We start from the raw sequence: 18,127 nt of genomic DNA on the forward strand, positions 1-18,127 counted from the left end.
GACTTGGACCAAGGTTTCAATTGGATTCTCTTCGAAGATTGAAGATTGGGCGAGGTTCGTTGATTGGTTTAAATTTGAGCAAGAGGAACAAGAATCAATTCAAGATTGGGCAAGAGGAATTAGAGCTGTTTACTCTCATCCAAGGGTGTATTTAGATTTCTCTACCTTTACTCATTGTTGTAATTGAATTCTTGTGGGTTTTGATAATGAACATGATTAGCTAAACTTGTTAACCCATTGGAGGTTCTTTATTTAGGGATTTTTATACTTAAATTTTCAATAGAATGTATTGATTTTAAATATTGGATAATTAGAGTTAGGAAGAGATTTCAACCTAATTAATCTAAGTTAAGATATTAGTGTCCTTGAGAAAGGCATTAATTGCGCAGAGATTTTTCTACAGAAATTGAATTCAATCAATCAATTCCATCTTTAGTTTCCATTCCCTAGAGACAAGAATTCCCAAGGGGTTATTCCTTAACTTGAATTAATCCTTCCCTAGTAGCCGTAGTTAGATAACAATTAGAGTAGCTTTAGTTCATTTCGTATTTAGCATTCAATGCCATTTTTAAGATTAGATAACAGAGAAGATTGAGTAGGTTTAGGTTCACACGTTCTTTGGGGAATACGACACTTGGTACTCGCCGTTAGCTATACTCCACCGATAGGTACATTGCCTTAGGTCGTAGTCTTGCTTTAGGATTTACCGCTATAAAAAATAAAAGAAAGGACATGGGAGATAAGTCAAGGTTCGCTAGTGCAAGTCTTCGTAAGTCTGCAAAGTTCTTGCAAGAACCTATAACTTGATTTTCTGAGATGTAGAAGACTGAAATAATATGCTCACTAGCCTCAAATATTCAGTTGCATGCATTTTCATAGTGTGAAATCCCTCATTCCATAAAAAGAAGAAACTACAAGCTAAATATGAATAAACAAATAAAGAAAGATGAATAAACTAAAGTCAAATCAAGAACCAGAAAGAAGTTGACTAGTCAACAAAATTCGTCGTTCCAAATTTTATGAGCCAGCCTAACAAAAATAAGGAAAATTTACGTGGGCCTACCTAATAACAATTCGGTAGAAATTACATCATTATATACATCCCAAACATAAAAAATCGAGCTTGATTTGCGTCTCGTCCTGCTTGATCACCAAGTCATGCTCCAATGCCACTAGTCAAGCTTGTGAATTGCATTTGCATGATTCCCTATGCCAATTCTTATGTCATCGGAAGTCCTCGTGCCTAGATAAAGAAGGAATGATGGAGACCCAAAGGTGCCTATACTCGATCAAGTAATTTTCTTTCTTTACTTTGTCCAAGCATTGAATCGGTGCCTGTGATTGCTGCTACATTCAACACTTGTGTTTATACTCTCCATATAAAACCAAATCATCATCCTAGACAGAGATTAGAAAGAGAGAAAAGAAGAGAAGAATAAAATAATTACATAGGTAGGATTTCGAATCCGATAAGTAAAGAAATCAAACTTCTTTGTACTCTTCCATACGGCTAAGCATATGGATCGAATAGAATTTATTTCCAATCCTTATGTCATTAGGAGTCCTCGTGCCTAGAGGAATAAGGAATGATAGAGATCCTAATGGTGCAAATTCTGAATCGGAAAATTTGGGCATGGCTCGATTCTCACCATTCCCTCTCTCCTCCAAAAGATTAGTCTGTGATCATTCTGAGAATGATAACAATACTCGATCAACTAATTTTCTTTTTTACATTTTTACAAGCATTGGATCGATGCCTATGATTGCCGCTTCTATGAGCTTTCACTTGACACTCATGTTTATACTCTGCAAATAAAACCAAACCCTCAAACTAAAGAAAGAGAGGCTCTAAAAAAATGAACAAAATGAGAACATAGGAAGGATTTTGGATCTAATAAGGAAAAAATCGCAAGTTTTCTTTCTCTTCCATACGACTAATGATGGTTGCTATTTCTGTTAGCTACAATCTAAGGCAGTGTACCTATCGATGCAGTCTAGCACTAATGGCGAGTATCAAAGTTGTATTCCTCGGGAAAGTGAAAGCCTAGAGTTACTCCTTTGTTCTTTGTTATATTAACCTAAAATTAGTGATGAATAATTTCTAAACTAACTAATAGCTACAAGCTAAGTTCTAAGGGAGATGCAGGAGTAATTGATAAATAAAATAACCAAGACAAGAAAGCAAACCCAAAGGGAACCTAAACTAGTTGGCAATCAAATAAAAGATAAAGGATTGGTGAGTCTAATTATGCTACCCATGGACAAATTCTTAACCGAATTCAGTTTCTCTATCGAGATAACCAAATTTCTAAACCTAAGAACCTAAAGTTGGAATCTCTTCCTAACGATTGATTCTTAAATTAGCATTAAGCTTTAATCTGCCTCTATTAAGCTTTGTTAATTCTTAATCCAGCTAGTTAATTATCCTTATCTCTAAGTGATTATTAACCAGTTCTTACTATTCAAAATTCCAATTGCCAAATGGACTTCTCAATCACATAAAGCAATCTAAACACAACAATTCACAACGTCTCATGAATAATGCATTATCTTATTAATATTGAAAACAAGAAGAATACAAAACTAACCCATACAATCCAACAATATAATACTAAGCCAATATAGTAAAGAAATCCCAATGGATTTAATCAATCTAGCTAATTATGTTCATTATCAAAATCCACAAGAATTCAATTACAACAATGAGTAAAGGTAGAGAAACCCGATTACACCCGTGGATGAGAGTAAACAGCCCCAATTCCTCTTGCTCGAATTGAATCGATTCTTCTTCCTCTAGCTTGATTTGAAAACCAATCAATGAACCTCGCCCAATCTTCAATCCTTAAAGGGAATTCGATTGAAACCTTGATCCAAGTCTCCTTTTCCCTTGGTTCCAGCTCAGAAAACCCTTAGAGAGAGAAATATTAGGGTTTGGGACGTTCTCCCCCGCTCTTCTCTTTCTTTCCTCTCTTCTTTCTTTTATTGTAGTAGAGTGTAAGAATCGTCATCTCCTTGAGGTTGCTCGGGCTTTAAGCTTTACTATGCATGTTCCTAAATGTTTTTGGGCTGAGGCTATCATGACTGCTGTCTTTCTTATTAATTGAATGCCTGTTCATATCATTAATTTTCAAACCCCTTTAAGGATGTTATCACAATTTCACGCTATTCCTTCTGCTCTAAATATTTGTCCTAAGGTTTTTGGTTGTGTATGTTATGTTCATGTACACTCTATATATAGGGATAAGCTTGATCCACGTGCTCTTAAATGTGTTTTTCTTGGTTACTCTAATTCTCAAAAAGGCTATAAATGTTTTCATCCTCCTACAGGTAAATATTATGTTTCCATGGATGTTCAGTTTTGTGAATAAGTATCTTATTTTTTTGGGGATGTATCTATGATTCCTCTTCAGGGGAAGATTAGTAGTAAGGAAGAGGAACGGTTATGGTTAGAAGAGAAGAAGTTATGGATGTCGAGTAAGGGGGAGAATTCAGCTATTATGGAGAATAATGAATCTTTAGATAATACTTGTTCTGTTGAGTTTGAGTCTGAATTTAAGGAGAAAAAGGATGAAAGACCAGTTAGGTTATACCAAAATGGTTATACAAGAAGAAAGCAGAATGCCACTGTTATGCCTTCTCCTGACTCTGGTGCCCCTCTTGATGATACTACCATGCCATCAGATGACTCTTCTACTATTAATCCTGAGGTATGTGTTCCCTCTCCTACAACTTCAACTTTAGAGAAAGATTCTAGTCATGTAACATTAGAAAATGCTATTTTGAATCCACAAGTTATGGATCATGATCATGGTAGGAGATATCCCCCTCGTGAACGTAGAGAACCTGATAGGTTAGGTTTTTCCAAGTCATCTTTTAATGTCATTTATCCTATTTCTAATTTTATCTCTTATCATCGTCTGTCTAAGGCTCATCTAGCTTTTGCTCTTCAGTTGTCTTCTGTGTCTATTCCTAGTAATTTTCAGGAAGCCCTTGGAGATCCTAAGTGGAAGGTTGCTATGGAAGAGGAAATGAAAGGCTCTTCAAAAAAATTCTACTTGGGAGATGGTTGAGTTGCCACAGGAAAAGAAGACAGTAGGATGCAAGTGGGTGTTTACAGTGAAATATAGGTCAGACGGGACAGTTGAAAGGTATAAGGCTAGACTGGTGGCCAAAGGTTACACTCAAACCTATGGGATTGACTATCAAGAGACTTTTGCTCATGTGGCTAAGATGAACACCGTTCGAGTCATTCTATCTCTTGCAGCTAATCTAGACTGGCCTTTACGCCAGTTTGATGTAAAAAATGCTTTTCTCCATGGTGATTTGATAGAGGAGGTGTATATGGATCCTCCTCCAGGATTTACACTAGGAGGAGGTAAGGTGTGCAAGCTGAAAAAGGCATTGTATGGGTTGAAACAATCGCCAAGGGCATGGTTTGGCAAGTTGAGCTACTCAATGAAGGAGTATGGTTTTAAGCAAGCTTTGGCAAATCATACTCTGTTTTATAAGATGGAGCATGATGATATAACCTTGCTTATTGTTTATGTTGATGACATGATTGTTACAGGTAGTAATGCTAGTGAGATAGAGAAACTTCAAAGCTACTTGGTCAAGGAGTTTGAGATGAAGGACTTGGGGGTTCTAAAATACTTCTTAGGTGTTGAAGTATCTCGGTCCAAGCAAGGACTTTTTCTCTGCCAACGGAAGTATATTTTAGATCTCTTAGCTGAAACTGGTAATTCTACCTGTGAACCTGTAAATACTCCTATTGAGGTGAATCATGGTCTATCTATCTATCCTGATCAGGTTCTGACTAATAAGGAGAGATATCAGAGACTAGTGGGAAAGTTGATTTATCTAACTCACACTAGGCCTGATTTATCATATGCAGTTAGTGTTGTCAGTCAGTTTATGCACAATCCAAGTGATCGACACATGAATGAAGTGAATCGTATTTTAGCTTATCTGAAGTCCTCTCCAAGTAAAGGTATTATGTTCTCCAAACATGGGCACTTGGATATTATGGGTTATACAGACTCTGACTTTGCTGGCTCTAAATTGGATAGAAAGTCTACTTCAGGCTATGTGTCATTCGTTGGAGGTAATCTAGTGACTTGGAGGAGTAAGAAACAGAATGTAGTGTCACTGTCTAGTGCAGAAGCTGAATACCGGGCTCTTCATCATGCAGCCACAGAGCTTGCTTGGTTAAAAGTTCTCTTAAAAGAACTCGGGTTTGGTCCAAAGAAACCTATGGTACTTTATTGTGATAACACTGCAGCTATTGAGATAGCTAACAATCCGGTTCAACATGATCGAACTAAGCACATTGAAGTTGACAGGAATTATATCAAGGATAACCTAGATTCTGGTATGATAGAGGTTCCTTACATTAAGAGTGCAGATCAGCTGGCCGACATGATGACTCACGCTGTTACTAGTGGCTCATTTTATGCATCATTATCCAAGTTGGGCATGTGTGAGATATATGCACCAACTTGAGGGGGATACTTAGCATATATAGCTGAATACCTATTTAGGAATTGTAGTTGTAATATTTCTCTATTTATTTTCTGTAATTATTCCTATATAGTTGACTTACCTTTCCTGTAATTATTCCTATATAGTTGACTTACCTTTCCTGTAATTATTCATATATAGTTGACTTACCTTTCCTGTAATTATTCCTATATAGTTGACTACCTTAAATAGGTATAGGTATCTTGTATAAATACCTTGAGATATATGGAATAAACATAAGAGTGTTTTTCAATCAATTGTTATTTGTTCTAAAGGTCTGGATGTTGATGAGGAAAAGGTGCAAGCAATTAAGGAATTGCCGACACCTACCAACATTAGCCAAGTTAGGAGTTTTTATGGTCTTGCTAATTTTTATAGAAGGTTCATTGGGGACTTTAGTAGCATTGCTGCACCATTGAATGAAATTGCCAAGAAGAATATTTGGTTCAATTAGGGTGATGCACAAGAAAATGCTTTTAATTTGCTATAAGATAGATTGTGTAATGCTTCTTTGCTGATTTTACCTAACTTTAAGGTTGAATGTGATGCAAGAACAAAGACTCTACACACATGCATTGGTGTTGAGGCTGTTTTAATGCAAGAACAAAGGCCAATTTGCTATTTTAGTGAAAAGCTAAATGGTGCAGCACTTTGATACCCAACATATGACAAAGAACTCTATGCTTTGGTTCGTGCTTTGCATACATGGCAATACTACCTGTAGCCTAAGGAGTTTGTCATACATACAAATCATGAGAGTTTGAAGCATCTCAAGGGGCAAGACAAGTTTAACTGAAGACATGGAAAGTGGATGGATTTTATTGAGACATTCCCATATATGATCAAGTATAAGAAAGGTAAAGAGAATGTGGTTGCTGATGTATTATCCTGAAGGTATGCTTTGCTTAATACTCTTAATTCTAAATTATTGGGTTTGGGTTTATTAATAAGTTGTATTTAAATTATAATGACTTTGGTAATGTGTTTAATACTTGTGCTAATGGGGCTGCCTTTAATGGTTTCTATGTATTTGATGGATATCTTTACAAAAAGAATCACCTATGCATTTCTAGTTGTTCTTTGCATGAGATACTTGTTAAAGAGGCACATGAGGGCGGTTTAATCGATCATTTTAGGGTGCATAAGACTTATGACATACTGATTGAACATTTCTTTTCGCCTTGCAGGAAACATGATGTGAATAAAGTGTGTGGTCGATGCATTGTATATTTAAAGGCTAAGTCTAAATTGCAACCCCATAGGTTATATGGATAAGGTGTGAAAGATCATGGTTATTTATTGTTTTACGTAGTGTATGACCAGGAGATCCAATCTTGACCTATTAGACCCTCTACCAGAACCAGAGCGATCCCTCAGGCAATTGAGAAAGCAATTAAACGTAGAGCAAGACGAGATTCACGTTAGGAAATCCGTACACGAGAGTAAGTCCGGAAAGATTATAGTAGAGATGGTAGATGCCAACGACAACAATGACAATAATCGGATGATGTATGATTTTGTGCAACCATCATTTGAGGGGATATGAACATGCATTATGAGACCGGCTATTACCGTCAATAATTTTGAAATAAAGCCTAATATTATTCAGATGGTACAGCAAATGGTTTAGTTTGGAGGCTTGCGAGATAAGGATCCTAATGCACATATAGCAAGTTTCTTCGAGATTTGTGATACCTTCAAGATTAATAGGACAATAGACGATGCAATTCATCTCCAATTCTTCCCATTTTCCTTGAGGGATAGAGCAAATGAGTGGCTACAGTCACTACCTTCTAACACTATCACTACCTGGAATGCTTTGGCAGAGAAATTTCTATTAAGTACTTTCCTCCCTCTAAAACTACTAAACTTAGAGATGATATATCTTTTTTGGTGCATTTTGACGATGAGTCGATGTACGACTCTTGGGAGAGGTACAAGGACCTACTGCGATGCTGCCCACACCATGGACTACCAATCTGGTTACAGGTACAAACTTTTTATAATGATTTGAATTTGGCTACTAAGCAGATGGTAGATGCGGCTGGAGGTGGTTCTTTGGGCAGCAAGATACCAGAGCAAGCACAAAGCTTGATTGAGGACATGGCTAAAAACAATTACTAGTGGCACACTACTAGGAGCAGGATGGGACGTGAAGGGAGTGTACACCAGTTGGATGCCACTGCAGCCTTGGCAGCTCAAGTGGAGTTATTATCTAAGAAACTTGATCAACTCCAGATGCCTGTCCAAACAGCTCAAGCAAGCTATGAGTTTTATGGTGGCCTGCATTACAGTAGTAACTATATATCAGAAGATATGTTATTCCTCTTCTTTATCTAACTATGAACAGGTGGACTGTATGGCAAGTCAGCCTAGGCAGCAAAATAACCCGTATAGAAACACCTATAATCCGGAATGGAGAAATCATTCGGATGGATGAACAACAACAATAACTAGGGGCCACCAGGGTTTCAGCAACTACATCAACAGCCACAACAATTTATTCTCCCACCTCAGTCTCCTCAGAGTCAAGAGAAAAGCCTAACTTAGAGGAGCTGATGATGAAGTTTATGTCCGCTTTAGAGACTAGATTCCAACAGATGGACACAGCTCTTAGAAATCAACAGGCCTCAATTTAGAATTTGGAGAATCAGATAGGCTAGATTTCTAAAATGACGACTGAGAGGCAGCTAGGGACTTTGCCTAGTAATACGGAGTCCAACTTGAGAGAGCACGTGAAGGCTATCACTTTACGATCAGGTAAGCAACTATCTAATTCTATTCCTATTTCTAATGATGATGATGTTGTGCAGGAAGATTCGGTAGGAAAGATAGAGATAGCAATGTGATGGAGCCAGAGAAGATAGAGGGCAAGAAGAAGAATCCTCTGAAGGAATACCAACCTCCGATCCCATATCCTGCCAGGTTCAAGCAGGAGAAAGTTGATCAGCAGTTCGTTAAGTTTCTTAACTTGTTTAAACAACTGCAAAATAACTTACTTTTTATTGAAGCTGTTTCGCAGATGTCCGGGTATGCGAAGTTCTTAAAGGAAATCCTTAGCAACAATAGAAAGTTAGAGGACTTGGCGATCGTGACCTTAAATGAGGAGTGTTCGACTATACTTCAGAATAAATTGCTAGAGAAGAAGCGTGATCCAGGGAGTTTTACTATCTCTTGTGTGATTGGTGATTTGATAATTAGCAATGCTTTAGCTGACTTATGAGCTAGGATTAATTTAATGTTGTACGATTTGTTTACCAAGTTGGGGCTAGGTGAGACGAAACCTACTAGGATGAGCATACAGTTAGTTGATAGGACTATTAAGTATCATAGGGATATTGTGAAGGATGTACTTATTAAGGTTGACAAATTTATATTTCATGTTGACTTTGTGATAATGGACATGGATGGTGAGAGTAACGTACCTTTCATTTTAGGTTGACCTTTCCTTGCAACATCTAGGGCTATTATAGATGTCTGTGATGGGAAGCTTAAACTTAGGGTAGGTGATGAAACTGTCACTTTTGATTTGAATAATTCTATGAGACAGTTCTTAGATCATGATGATACTATATTTTTAGTTGATTTACTTGATGATGTTATTGACACACAGTTGTAGGAAATATTGCTTAATGATCCTTTACAAGTTGCCTTGTAGGTAGAGCATGACCATGAGCTATCCAATGAGAGTGTGTTAGAACAACTTGCATCTTTGTTAGCTAATGAACCAAGCAACAATTCTGATAAGTTTATTGAGATTGATAGGGTAGGCGTGCAGAAATTGAGACCGTCACTTTAGGAACCACCAGTCCTTGAGTTGAAAGAGCTCCCAAAGCACCTCAATTATGCATATCTGGATGAGGATAACATGTTGCCTTTCATTCTAGCAGCAGACTTGACACCTGAAGAGAGGGAGATGACTTTGGCCTATCTTAGGAAGTACCAAAAGGCGTTTGCTTGGAAAATTGCTGACATTCCTAGGATTAGTCCTAGCTACTACTTGCACAAGATCCTTATGGAGGATAGCTGCAGGCTAGTAGTGCAACCACAGACTGAACCCGAACATGAAGGAAGTGGTTAAAAAGGAGGTAATTCTTGATGCAGGTTTGATTTACCCTATATCTGATAGTTCCTAGGTTAGTCCTATGGAGGTAGTTCCCAAAAAGGGAGGTATGACCGTGGTTAAAAATGAGAAGGATGAGCTTATCTCAACTAGAATGGTAACGGGCTTTCGAGTATATAGATTACAGGAGGCTAAATGATGCCACTCGAAAGGACCATTTTCCCCTTCCTATTTTTATTGATAAATGTTGGAAAGGTTGTTTGGGCATATATTTCATTGTTTTCTAGATGGTTTTTCAGATTACTTCTAGATTCCCATTGCACCTGAAGACCAGGAGAAGACAACCTTTACATGCCCGTATGGGAGGATGCCATTCGGATTGTGCAATGCACATGCGACTTTTTAAAGGTGTATGATGGCGATCTTCCACGATATGATTGAGGAGTCCATAGAGGACTTTATGGATGACTTTTCTATATTTGGTAACTCTTTTACTCACTATTTACAAAATCTAAAATGCATGCTTCAGCATGTGGATGCTAACCTAGTCCTTAATTGAGAAAAGTGTCATCTTATGGTTAGGGAAGGTATAGTGATGGAAAACAAAATTAAACATGAGGGGATGGAGGTCGATAGGGCCAAGGTGGATACTATTACTAAATTACCCCCACCTAGTTCAGTTAAGGCTGTTAGGAGTTTCTTAGGTCATGCAGGTTTCTATAGGAGGTTTATTAAGGACTTCTCTAAGATTGCTAGACCTTTAACTCAATTGCTTTTAAAGGATGCACCTTTTGTATTTTCTGATGATGGTTTGCATGCTTTTGAGTTGTTGAAGGAGAAACTAACAACATCACTGATTATGGTCTCACTTAATTGGGAGCTATGAGCTTATGTCCAATGCTAGTGATTTTGCAGTTGGAGCTATTTTATGACAGAGGAGAGATAAAAAGTTCTAACCAATTTACTATGCTAGCAAGACATTGATTAATGCCCAGGAGCACTACACTACCATTTAAAAGGAGCTTATGGCTATTGTTTTTGCATTTGACAAGTTCATATCTTATTTGGTGTTATCAAAGACTGTGGTCTATACAGACCATTTCGCACTCAGGTACTTGCTTAGCAAGAATGATGCAAAGATTGTTTGCTTGGTTTGGGACACCTAGAGCTTTTATTAGTGACAAGGGAAATCATTTTTGTAATGGCAAGTTAGAAAAGGTGCTTAAACGCTATAGTGTATCACACAGGTTTTCCACACCCTATCACCCACAAACCAGTGGGCAAGTGGAGGTTACTAATAGGGGTTTGAAATGGATTTTAGAGAAAACTATAGTAGTGAGTAGGAAGGATTGGGCAGAGAAGCTAGATGATGCCTTATGGGCATTTAGGATAGCCTATCGTACTTCAACTGGTTTTACACCATATAGGCTAGTTTATGGGAAAGCATGCCATTTGCCTATTGAACTTGAGCATAAAGCATTTTGGACTTTGAAAACTTGCAATTTTGATGTTGATAATGCATGTAAAAATAGACAGGGGCAGCTTAACGAGTTGGAAGAGTGGCGTAACCCAACATATGGCAACTCCTTAGTCTACAAGGAGCATACCAAGAAGTGGCATGATAAGAGGCTAAGGAGCACTAAGGAGTTCCAAGTTGGGGATAGTGTGTTAATGTATAACTCACGACTCTAGCTCTTTCCTAGGAAGCTAAAGAGCCGTTGGTCAGGACCGTTCACCATCTAGTAAGTTATCCTTTATGTCATAGTGGAATTGCACCATCTAGAATAAGGAAACTTCAATGGGCATAGGTTGAAGCATTACTATAGTGACTCATTGGAGCTCGAGGAGCGAGTCAACCTTGTCTTGCATCAACAAGAGTAGCTCAAGCATTATTAGTCCAACTAAGTGACTCGGGGAAAAGAAGAAGCACTTTTGGGAGGCACCCCAACTTTTATTTTATGTTTTTATGCATTTTAATCATTGGTTTGGAACATTGTTTTTTCTACTTTAGTCTTCATTTTCATTTTTTTTAAGTTTTATATGCCATTTAAGTGTTTAGAAATATGTGGAAGGTAACTTGAATGTTTGATTATTGAAAATTACAGGAAACTGCGTGTGAAAAAGTGCTTGAAATGAATTCTGAGTTTTAGCATGGTCTTGGAGGTTCAACATGGACGTGTTGTGGGCAACCAAACTGTGTTGAGAGAAATATGTAATTTCAGCACGTCTTCCGAGAGTAAGATGGTTTGTGGACACAACTGTGTCAAACAACATGCCCGTGTTAAGGACGCACAAACTGTGTTGAGCTGAAATGGGAATTCAGCACGTCTTCCGAGAGTAACATGTGCTATGGACACTACCATGTAAGATAACATGCCCGTGTTTAGGACACACAACCGTGTTCAATACTCCATTTTGGTATGTGATTTTACTTTTTCTCTAATTTAGTTAATTATTTCTAAATTTTTTAATATTGTTTCTTATTTTCATTAATCTCTTTGTTAATTTTATTATTTCATAAACTCGTCACTTTTGTTGCATTTTATTTATTGTTTCGTTCAAATTCTTGTTTTTCTTTTAATGTTGATTTGATGTTATTTTTTATTTGCTTTATTAGTTACTATTGTTTATATTTTTATTTCTTTTATTTTGCATTTTAATTGCCCGATTATCACTGTTTTGATATTCGAACTTGCTAAATTATGAGCTAGTTTGGTGAATTAGCTATTATGCTGCTGAATTGGAAATTAACTAATGCAAGTGTGCTGAAAATATATTAAATTGCTGTTATATTGCTATTAAACTGTTGCTATTAGAATAATTGTCTCTTTAGTGCAAGAATTACTGTTTTGGCAAGAGTTTTGATTAATTTTCATGCAGGAATTATGGTTGAGCAACATGAGAGATCCCAAAAGGTGGGTGTCTCCAAGAGAAGGCGTACAAACCCGATTGACCCACCTGCACCACCTGCACCTGCACCTACACCTGCACCTCGACCACCGGCCCCTAGAGCTCAAACTCCACCTCCAGCTCTCACACAACATAGACTTTTTACAGTTTCAGAGCCCCACTCATGAGGCTAGTTACTAGTAGCTGCGGTACAGGTAGTTAGGCTGTGAGAGATGCATCCACTGGTAGGCATTTTGGAAACAGTTAGCCTAGCTACTAAGGTTCGAGAGTTACTTCAAACTCCACCTTTTGAGGCCTTCTTCAACATTGTAGAGCCCATTTACATGGAGCTCACACTTGTGTTCGCCTATACATTCTTCCTTCAAACACATATCAGGGACTAGTTGTAGCCAGAAGCCATTTCATTTCGGTTAGGGGGTCAGTCTTGCATGAAGAGTATTCCCCAGTTTGGTGTTGCACTTGGCCACTATGACCAGGCGACTATAGAGTTAGATGATTTCAGAGGTTCCTTATAAAATTCGAGAGTTTCTTTCGACAAGGCCTGGGAGACCATCTTAGAGGGGGACGAGCCTTACTACTTTAGCAATTCCAAGGTGTCCAGCCTCTCTGATAGCATGCGCTATTATTTTGTGATGCTTATTAGTATGAGTAGCTAAATTATTGAACCCAATTGGAGTTCCTATGTTTGTGGATTAAACTTAATGTTATGAGATTTTGATTGTCAATTCTTGATTCTTCTTGCTTTTATTATCAATGAGAAGTGACTTTATTCATAAGACGTTGTAAATGGTGGAATTTAGATTGCTTTATGTAATTAAGAGATTCATTTAGTAATCGGAAAGAGAACTTAATGTTATGAGATTATCAAGACTCGTGCTAGCGAACATAGAGTTTTCGCTCACACCTCTCTATTCTTTTGAGTTCTTTGTCTACCCTTGTGCTTAAATTAATTCAATTTGATCCTTATGCTTAGTCGCATGGAAGAGAACAAAGAATCTATGATTTATTTCCTTATCGGATCTGAAATCCTACTTATATTCTCATTTTTTCATCTCTTTTGTGCCTCTCTTTCTAATCTCTATCTAGTATGATGGTTTAGTTTTATTTGGTGAGCATGAACATGAGTGTTGACTGAAAGCACATGGAAGCATCAATCATAAGAACCGATCTAATGCTTGCACAAATGCGAAGAAAGACAATTAGTTGATTGAGTATTAATATCATTCTCCTAATGATCATGGACGAATCATTTGTAGGAAAGATAGAGTGACGAGAATTGAGGCACGCACAAATATTTTGATTCAGGATTTGTACCATTAGGATCTCCATCATTTCTTATTACTCTAGGCCCGATGACTCTTAATGATACAAGGATTGATGTAAGGAATCATCAGAACACAATTAACAAGCTTGAACAATGTCATTGGGGCTTAGCTTGATGATCAAGCAGGCGAGACGTAAATCCACACTCATACACTCCACAAGAAGATGATCAATCTACTTGAATGTTTCTTAAGCATGCATTCTACATAAGAACACAAAGACAAAAGCAAAATAGCTTTTAGGTTTAACAACCAATTATCATTCAAATTCAACTTACTATACATAAAAATTCATACTAGCCTTATATAGGCCTTAGAGAATTCTAAATCTTAACTAATAAGGATTTACATCCTATCTATGATAAAGATAACCTTTCCATTTGAAAGAGATAACTAAAACAAAGTCCTAGTTAAGTTAAATTACATTTGTGGCCACCCAAAATAAGCCATAAAATTCTAATTTATGTAAGTCATATAGATGGGCCTCAAAATGTAAGCCAAGTTTAGCCTAGAGTCTTCATATGCTCCAATTCAGCTTCTTTGGTCTTTTTAAGCCTAACTAAATTCATTCAAGCGCAATAATTGAATTAGATTAATGAACCTTAAATTAAAATCTAATTATGTGTACTTAGCCCAAATATCTTGGATAAGCTCAATGACTTAGAATTTGAATAGAACTAAGACTCCTATTTGAATTAGGATTCTTAGTTGAATTAAGATTGCTTTCATTGCTTGAACTCCTAATATTATCAGACTCCTTATTGGATTAGGATTCCTAGTTGATTCAGGACTCCTTGTGGGATTAGGATTCCTTGAGCTAGTAGAATTTGCACCATCAAGACTCCTTATTGGAATAAGATTCGTTATGCTAGTTTGGTTTGTATCATAAATCCACTTTGCGTAAGAGAGAAATCATGTTTCATCCTTCTTTATTTGTTTACTCATATTTAGCTTCTTGTTTATTCTTCATATAGAAATAGGGCTTTCGCACTATAAAAACTGCATGCAATTGTATACTTGAGGTTAGTGAGCATATTATTTTAGTTTTCTACCTTGCGAAATCAAGTTATGGGTTCTTGCAAGAACTTTACGGACATATGAAGACCCGAACTAGCAAACCTAGACTTATTACTTATGTCCTTCCTTTCTTTTGTGTTCTTTATCTACCATTGTGTTTAAATCAATTCGATTTGATCCTTGCACTTAACCATATGGAAGAGAATTGGGCTTTATTAAACTTAACTCTGCATGTGGATTTGGTGATTTGGTCCAAATATCTTGAATAAGCCCATTTAAGGCCTTCTTTATTTTTTGGCTCTAGCGCTTGTAATTAGGCACCCCTTCACATTTGGGCTTAGAACATGATCTCCTTGACTTGGTTGACTACTTGACTCCTTGGGCTTTGGGTTTGCGTTAGTTCCTCTATGCACGATGACACAAGGATTGGTGTAAGGAATCATGGGAACACAATTCACAAGCTTGACTGGTGGCATTGGAGCATGACTTGATGATCAAGCAGGACGAGATGCAAATCCTAGCGTGAGTTTAAATGTTTGGAATGGAGGTAATGATGTAATTTCTGCCGAATTGTTATTAGGTAGGCCTACGCAAATTTTGCCTTATTTTTTTTAGGCTGACTCATAAAATTTGGAACTATGAATGTTGTTGACTAGTCAACTCCTCTCCGGTTCTTGATTTTACTTTAATCTATTCAACTTTATTTATTTATTTATTTATTCATATTTAGCTTGTAGTTTATTCTTTTCATGGAATCAGGGCTTTTACACTATGAAAATGCATGCAATTGAATATTTGAGGCTAGTGAGCATGTTATTTCAGTCTTCTACATTTTAGGAAATCAAGTTATAGGTTCTTTCAAGAACTTTGTAGACTTATAAAGACTTGCGCTAGTGAACCTAGACTTATCTCCCATGTCCTTTCTTTTGTATTCTTTATCTACCATTGTCTTTTATTTTGATTTGATCCTTACATTTGTCATATGGAAAAGAATAAAGAACTGGTGATTTCATGCCTTATCAAATCTGAAATCCTAGCTATATTCTCATTTTGTTCGTTTCTTTTGTGTGTCTCTTTTGAGACGTAAATCCACGTGCATAAGGGAGTAATCATGTTGTTTTCGATTAATCCAAGAATAATACAAGTGGGAATGCAAGTGTTTTCATGTTTGGGATGCATATAATGAAGTAATTTGGGTCGAAGTGCTATTAGGTAGGCCACGCAAATTTCCTCTTATTTTCATTAAGCTGTCTCTTAAAATTTAGGATTACAAGAGTTGTTAACTAGTCAACTCATATATGGTATGACTTTAGTTTATTCATCTTTCTTTATTTATTTATTCATATTTAGCTTCTAATTTTTTCTTCTTATGTAATAGGGCTTTCCCGCTATAAAAACTGGATACAGCCAAATACTTGAGGCTAGTGAGCATATTATTTCAATTTTCTACCTTGTGGGAAATCAAGTCATGGATTCTTTCAAGAACTTTACGGATTTATCAAGACTCACACTTTTGAACATAGACTTATTCCTCAAGCCCTTCCTTTCTTTTATTTTCTTTGTCTACCTTTATGTTTATAAAAATTCTATTTGATCCTTACGCTTAGCCGCATGGAAGAGAACAAAATACTTTTGATTTCTTTGTTGGAAAAACACATATAGTGGAGTAGCGGAAGCTCTTAAAAAATTTCATATTTTATGGAAATTAAGGTTATAAGTTCTAATTGAGGGTTTAGGTTGAAAAAGAAAATAACTTTTCTTTTATGAATATGAAGAATACAAAAAAAAAGACTATAACCTTTGAAGAGCAGAATTCAATTCTTGATTGTTGATGATGTTTCTGTTAGAGAATCAAATAGAGATTCATAATAGCAAACCCTCTAGATTATCTCACATAACTAATCTCAAGAAAAGTTATTCAATCCTTAAAGATGAAGAACTCTTTCTCCTCTTTCAAGTTTCCTACTATGATAACCTTGTAATAATCGTAAGTATGTCAAATGATATCATTATATATGATAATAGAAGTAAGAAACTCTCTTATATAGTGTTAATGATTCACAATCCTTAACGCATTTGTACAAACACGTATCATTATAAAACTCTTTTGTGATGACAATGTGTCAAGCAGTATTAACACACGTCATCATAAAACTCTTTTGTGATGACACGTGTCCAGCTATATTGACACATGTGATCATAACACTCTTTTATGATGATAAGTGTCAAACTATATTGACATATGTCATCATAAACTTCTTTTATAATGACACGTGTCAAGTTATACTGACACCACGTGATGACATGTGTCAAGCTACTATACAAACATATGTCACTACAAACTCTTCTGTGATGACACGTGTCAAGCTCCTTCAATATATAACCGCTTATATATTATACATTATTTAGACATTTAGGAACTTCAACTTCGGAAGATGCTAGTATTCCTACTTGAGGTACAAGTTAAGTCCATTGTCGTGCTTGAGTTGATCTTAACATGTGTGACTTTCTAGGTTCATTATTAATTGGCAATGGGAATTTAATATTAAACTCTTTAATATTAATTAAAACACTTTAACCAACTAAGGGAACAATTAATTAATTATCGCTTAATCATTTCCATAAATGATAAGTGACATCTAGCAACGTAAAGGAAGGACGTGAGTGATAAGTCTAGGTTCACTAGTGCAGGTCTTCATAAGTCTGCAAAGTTCTTGAAAGAACCATAAATTGATTTTTCACAAGGTAGAAAACTAAAATAATATAATCACTAGCCACAAGTATTCAGTTGAATGCAGTTTTTATAGTGCGAAAGCCCTTTTCCAAGAAGAAACTAGAGGCTCAATATGAATAAATAAATAAAGAAAGATGAATAAACTAAAGGCAAATCAAGAACGAGAGAGGGATTGATTGGTCAACAACTCTCGTGGTCCCAAATTTTATAAGCCAGCTTAATAAAAAAAAGGTGAAATACGCGTGGGCCTACCTAATAACACTTTGATCTAAATTACTTTAAATGAATTCGATGTGATCCTTACACCTAGCTGTATAGAAGAGTACAAAGCACTTATGATTTATTTCTTTATTACATCCAAATCTTTACCTATGTTCTCATTTTGCTCGTTTGTTTTGTGCCACTATTTCTAATCTCTATCTAGTATAATGGTTTGGTTTTATTTGGGGAGCATAAACACGAGTGTTGATTGAAAGCGACAATCATAGGCATCGATCTAATGCTTAGACAAATGCGAAGAAAGAAAATTAGTTGATCGTATATTGATATCATTCTCCGAATGAC

The 18,127-nt window shown here is 36.4% G+C and overlaps 1 non-coding gene across 1 annotated transcript; it reads right to left on the reverse strand.

Annotated features, from left to right (window-relative positions):
• Positions 1–7,383: 7,383 nt before the first annotated feature.
• LOC125369684 lies at positions 7,384–7,490 on the reverse strand. Its single transcript, XR_007215360.1, has one exon. It is a non-coding gene; the product is annotated as a small nucleolar RNA R71 (small nucleolar RNA).
• Positions 7,491–18,127: the final 10,637 nt, after the last annotated feature.

Source organism: Ricinus communis, chromosome 3 (assembly GCF_019578655.1).
Source record: "Ricinus communis isolate WT05 ecotype wild-type chromosome 3, ASM1957865v1, whole genome shotgun sequence".
Lineage (NCBI taxonomy): Eukaryota > Viridiplantae > Streptophyta > Magnoliopsida > Malpighiales > Euphorbiaceae > Ricinus > Ricinus communis.